The sequence below is a fragment of the Sapajus apella genome, unplaced genomic scaffold, assembly GCF_009761245.1.
Source record: "Sapajus apella isolate SASKATOON/1434 unplaced genomic scaffold, GSC_monkey_1.0 scaffold49, whole genome shotgun sequence".
NCBI lineage: Eukaryota > Metazoa > Chordata > Mammalia > Primates > Cebidae > Sapajus > Sapajus apella.
Genome location: NW_022436989.1, coordinates 9,489,191 through 9,495,334, shown reverse-complemented (window position 1 = coordinate 9,495,334; position 6,144 = coordinate 9,489,191). Strand labels below are relative to the sequence as shown.

The following is a 6,144-nucleotide window of genomic DNA, read 5'->3' as shown; positions in this document are numbered from 1 at the left end:
TGAACTTAATTCATAAACAGCTTTACTGAAATCTTAATATATAGAAACAATAGCCAAAATCACTATTTTAAGGTAAGTATGTAAAGTGTAAATTTAAATCAATCAATTACTAGTATCGTTTAAGAATTTGAAAACTATTTTCACTAAAATGCAAGGAATACTAAGGATAAAATGATGGAACCTTAGACTGAGTAGAGACTTTGTAGGTTACCTAAATCAGTCTGCTGCTTAGTACTGTCAATACAATCCCATTTAAGTTCTGGCTCATGAGACTGCATCATACTTCACTAAGGAGTTTCCAGAGGGGAAAGAACCACCGGGACTAGCTCCAGCACAAAGGACTGAGGGAGAACAAGAAGTCAAATTCTGGGAATGAGAGTAATAATATCAAGTCCAAAGAAAGGGACCATTCTGAATGGGAGCTGGAGCCAAGAGTGAGAAACTCGGCGTATTTTGAGCAGAAAAGAAAGACTCTCTGGCATTGGGTCAAAGAGGCTTTGTGACAGTGGTTCACATTTGTTACTCAATGGGCACATGGGCATCTCTGGATGTTTTGGGCTGGCTTAAGGAATCTCAAGTAAGAGTAGATGAATGTAGTGGTTTCCTTCATTACATCTTGAAAAATCATGCAGCTTCTGTTTTGACACTTCCAGTAACAAAACAATTTTTACTCCTTTCTTAGGAAGCTGTTTGTTACATTGACTCCAAATTTTCACTTTGACACTCCTTTTACCTGTGAAGAACTAAAAAAATATTTACTTATCATAAAATATAGCTGTTGATTCAACTAGATCAGGAAGCCTGGAAATTTGAAAAAGATGTATGAATATCTATCTGAAAGAGAGACATAAAATAAGAACACTTTAAAATATTAAATAGTAACATGTAATATTAAATATTAAATGTTCTCTAAATATTTCATTCAAAAGGATAAATATCTTGATTCTTCAGTAATCCCTAAAATGAAATCTATACTCATATTTTACTGCTTATATAAATTATCTTTGTATATACTTCAGTTTCTCTATCTATATATCATAAAGAAATGAAGATCATAGACTTGTACCTTAACAGAGGTAGTAGAATTATTACTTCTAATAAATTATGGCAGATATTATTAGGAGTCAGGCAACAAAACTGTCTCAGAATGAGCTAAAAGTTTATAATTATTATTTGTTTTTTTAAGATGGAGTCTTGCTCTGTAACCCAGGCTGGAGTGCAGTGGCACGATCTCCGCTCATTGAAACTGCTGCCTCCCGACTTCAAGTGATTCTCCTGCCTCAGCCTTTCAAGTAGCTGGGATTACAGGTACCTGCCACCATGCCCGCTTAATTTTCGTATTTTTAGTAGACATGGTATTTTGCCATGTTTTGATCTTCTGACTTCAAGTGATCTGCCCACCTCAGCCTCCCAGAGTGCTGGTATTATCATAGTCATGTATAATCATTAAGCTGTATTCACACACTGCTGCTGCTCAGCAAGCTAAGTTTCTCTCATCCTCTATATATGCTGCTGAACATTTGAGCATGTTGACTTCTCTTGAGTCAATATGTAAAAAGCACTTATGAATATTAGTTTGTCAAAAACCTAATAAAATTCAGAATTTTGATGTGGCTGTCAAGAAAGTTAATATGATGAAAATAATTGAGGACATTTTGTCTGGAGAAATAGAGAGGACAATTTGTCTTTAAATATTTAAAGATAAGTTAGATGAAGAGGAATTAAATTTTGCTTAGCATCAGGGGAGAAGCGTGGTAGTAGGATATTTGGGTTTAATAATATATCATGTTCTCTTACTTGCTTTGTACATTTAAACAGCACATGTCCTCTCTGAACTTTATTTTTCTGGTTTGCCAAATGGAAATTTAAAAAGATTCATACCTCAAAGCATTGATGAAATAATGTACTTGAAATTAACATAATGTAAGTGTGCATACTTGGGCATCACTTGACTTCTCTAAGCATGTCTTTCTCACCTGCCGAATATTTGTTCCTTCATTCATGTGTTTATCTAGTATCTTTCACCTGTTGAACAATGCTTCCTGTCTCCTCAAATCACAGAGACTACCATTTTCTCCTGTGTTTTCTTTCTTCGTGGAATAGCCTGGGACAAAGGCAGAAATCATACCTCCTGCTTCCCTTCAATGGGATAGTTTTATAACTTTTTCCTGGGTTACTAGTTTCTAAGAGTTGAGAGTAATTCTGCCAACTTTTAATCCTTCATGGGCAAAAGTGGAAGTCTCCGGTATTCTTTATTGATATATATGTATGTGTAAATGCATATTTAATGTATTTATTAATAAGTCCTTACCAAACGTGACAGTGTGCTGGCATAATTGATTGAATGTGAATAAGATGCAATTTCTTTTTTCCCAAAATATTAAAATCCCTGGAAGAGAAAACTTAAACAGGCAAATACAGTAATAAGTATAATATGATGCATTATATACCAACTGGGCTATGTCACATGTAAAATTATTTACAAAAAGAGTGCCACAGTATCACTTGATTGAAGATCTTGGAGAAGCCTCAGAAGGAAGTGATATATTTGATACAGATCTTGACACACAAAAAGGATTTTAACTGATGGAGAAGAGATGGGAAGTTTTCCATTAAGCCTTCCCCAATCTCTTCAGTCAGAATTTGCTACTCACTCTGCTGTATTTTGTTTTCAGATTTATCGTATCAATTATCTGTGATTGCTTTATAGTGTAACTGTGTAGGTGGATAACTTTATCACCTCTATAATAGCAGTCTTCTTCAAAGCAGGAGCTATAGTGTAAGTGATTCATCTTTACATCATTCTCCTTCAAATTTGAGTGTAAAGTCCTCTTGATCTAGTAATGCATCTTCTGCCTTCTTGCCAAATGCAACAAATCTGAGAAAGTAATATTTATGAAATGAGACAGAAACTGGGTGTTAAATTGAATTGGGGAGAAAGGATTGGGGGAGGATTGATAACATAAAATGTCACTAAATTGCAGGTCAAATCTCATCATAATATGCTTGAAGAAAATTGGCCAAATTTTCTGTATTGTATTGCATTGTGTTTTGTCATATTAAGAACTACTTGAAATAAGTAGATCAGTAATAGATTTTTCGTTTTTTTTTTTTTTTTTTCCCTAACCAAGGATGTCTAATGTTGTAGTATTTGTTTGAATGGGTTTTATTTGCACAAAACTTGGTTATTTATGTAAGATGTTTTCTGTAAACACAGACATAGGCTTATAATGACCTGAGAAGGTTTGAAATGAGGTAGGAGTTCCTTCTAGTATCCTGAAGGGAATTTGGAAGAGGAATAATCAGGAAAAGCATGCACACAACTATAGCCTTCAGTTTGTCTAAACTTTAAAGTTCAGGAAAATGTGACATAAATAAATAAAAAATTGGGGGAATTACAGATTATAGTCCTAATAGAGCAGAAAAATTATGTATTAGGCTTAAAATTATAACTCATCAAACATTACAATTAGTAAATATTTAGAAATTAGTGCACTTTAATAAAATGATGTATACAGTTTTGAACAATAGTCAATAATGTCATTAATATAGGGGTATTATAGCTTTTTTTTTGTTTTAGTGAGAAAAACTGTAGTAGGTTGAATAATGGCTACGTTGAAATATCAAGTCCTAATTTCTGGAAAGTGTAAACATCCCCCATTTTAAATTTATTTATATTACATTTTTTTTTACCATTTTGCATTTTTAAACGTTTTTATACATTTAACTTTTATAAAACTCTCATTATGAGTTTTATAAATTAAAGATAACGTGAACAGTTACAATTAAAATATTAAGATAAAAACTTAAACACTATTTAACATAAACATCAGTAATATTATAGACTTTTATTGTGAAGCTTTTGATATAGAGAGGGTCAGTTATTGTATCATGAGTATGTAGTTATCAGTATGAGATTGGATGAACTGAAGTTTAGATTGGGGAAGCCAAATGGCTTATAGATGTGATACGAAACTCTACAATGAGAAGCCTACCTTGGCCTTTTAAGGGCATATTCTCGAAAAGTTTTGTATATGTTTAATGTTATCAATCAATCATGTTTCAATTGTCTCATGGTTAAATCTGGGGTAAAATGTCAAATATATTGACTATTTAATTTTCTCTATATTGTTATTTGAAGTTTCATATAAAAATTTTAGGCATAATTAGGAACATAGATATTTGCATAGTTTTGATCTAAGTTTATGAGAATGTTAGTTTACCGAAATGGTACCATTTTAACCAGCAGTTCAGTAAGCACTTGTAAATTATGAAATGGCTGTCAATAAATTTGTTTTCTATGAAATATTTTATTAGAAATCACTTTTGTTCCATAGTCCAGGATTAGTTTGAGATATCCACTTGTGCACAGTTTAAAGGGTTCAAAAAGGACCTGAAGTCCTAGAGCTGATAATGCACAGGTTGATCTCCACAAGAGAAGAAGGTGGTTATGAAGAATAATGGTGCTGCTACAGCGTTAACTTTGTGTACTTAGCATGGGATACATTGTTTTAATCTTTTAACTGATTAAAACAATCTTTTGTGTTCATCTTTTTACTGTATCAGTTAAAAGTTTTCTTGTTAATTTTCTGTCTCATTGATCTGTCTAATACTGACAGTGGAGTGTTAATGTCTCCCACTATTATTGTGTGAGAGTCTAAGTCTCTTTGTATATTGTTAAGAACTTATTTTATGTACCTGGGTGCTCCTATATTGGGTGCCTATATATTTAGGGTCCTTAGTTCTTCTTGATGCATTGATCCTTTTACCATTATGTAATGCCCTTCTTTGCCTCTTTTGATCTTTGTTGCTTTAAAGTCCATCTGATCAGAGACTATGTTGCAACTCCTGCTTTTTTTTGTTCTCCATTTGGTTGATAAATCTTCCTCCATCCTTTTATTTTTAGCCTGTGTGTGTCCTTGTGCGTAAGATGGGTTTCCTGAATACAGCACACTGATGGGTTTTGACTTTTTATCCAATTTGTCAGTCTGTGTCTTTTGATTGGGGCATTTAGTCCATTTCATTTAAGGTTAATATTGTTATGTGTGAATTTGATCCTGCCATTTTGATGCTAGCTGGATGTTTTGCCCATTAGTTGACACATTTTCTTCATTGTGTCCATGCTCTTTACCATTTGGTACGTTTTTGGAGTGGCTGGTACTGGTTGCTCCTTTCCTTGTTTAGTACTCCTTTCAGGAGTTCTTGTAAGGCAGGACTGGTGGTGATGAAATCTCTCAGCAATTGCTTGTCCCTAAAGGATTTCCTTTATCCTTCGCTTATGAAGCTTAGTTTGGCTGGATATGAAATTCTAGGTTGAAAGTTCTTTTCTTTAAGGATGTTGAATATTGGCCACCACTCTCTTCTGGCTTGTAGGGTTTCTGTGGAGAGATCTGCTGTGAGTCTGATGGGCTTCCCTTTGCGGGTAACCTGATCTTTCTCTCTTGCTGCCCTTAGCATTTTTTCCTTCATTTCAACCCTGGTTAATCTGATGATTATGTGCCTTGGGGTTGCTCTTCTTGAGGAATATCTTTGTGGTGTTCTCTGTATTTCGTGGACTTGAATATTGGCTTGTCTTGCTGGTTGGGGAAGTTTTTCTGGGTAATATCCTGAAGAGTGTTTCCCAGCGTGGATTCATTCTCTCCATCACATTCAGGTACACCTATCAACTGTAGATTAGGTCTTTTCACATAATCCCATATTTCTTGGAGGCTTTTTTCATTTCTTTTAACCCTTTTTTCTCTGTTCTTGCCTTCTCATTTTGTTGCATTGAGTTGATCTTCAATCTCTGATATCCTTTTTTCTGCTTGGTTGATTCGGCTATTGAAACTTGTGTATGCTTCATGAAGATCTCGTGCTGTGTTTTTCAGCTCCATCAAGTTGTTTATATTCTTCGCTAAGCTGTTTATTCTAGTTAGCATCTCATCTAACCTTTTTACTAGGTTCTTAGTTTCTTTGCATTGGGTTAGCACATGTTCTTTTATCTCTGAGAAGTTTATTACCCACCTTCTGAAGCCTGTTTCTGTCAATTCATCAGATTCATTCTCCATTCAGCTTTGTTCCCTAGCTGGTGAGGAGTTGTGATCTCTTGGAGGAGGATAAGTGCTCTGTTTTTGGTGTTTTCATCCTTTTTGTGCTGGTTTCTTC

General features: G+C 34.3%; 1 long non-coding RNA gene across 1 annotated transcript in view; it reads left to right on the top strand.

Moving 5' to 3' along the window:
* The first annotated feature begins 207 nt into the window (after positions 1-207).
* Positions 208-6,144, top strand: part of LOC116526019 — a 9,563-nt gene continuing 3,626 nt past the window's right edge. The window contains exons 1-2 of the long non-coding RNA XR_004257926.1: positions 208-219; positions 6,101-6,106. This is a non-coding gene — a long non-coding RNA (uncharacterized LOC116526019). The remainder of the gene's footprint in view (positions 220-6,100; positions 6,107-6,144) is intronic.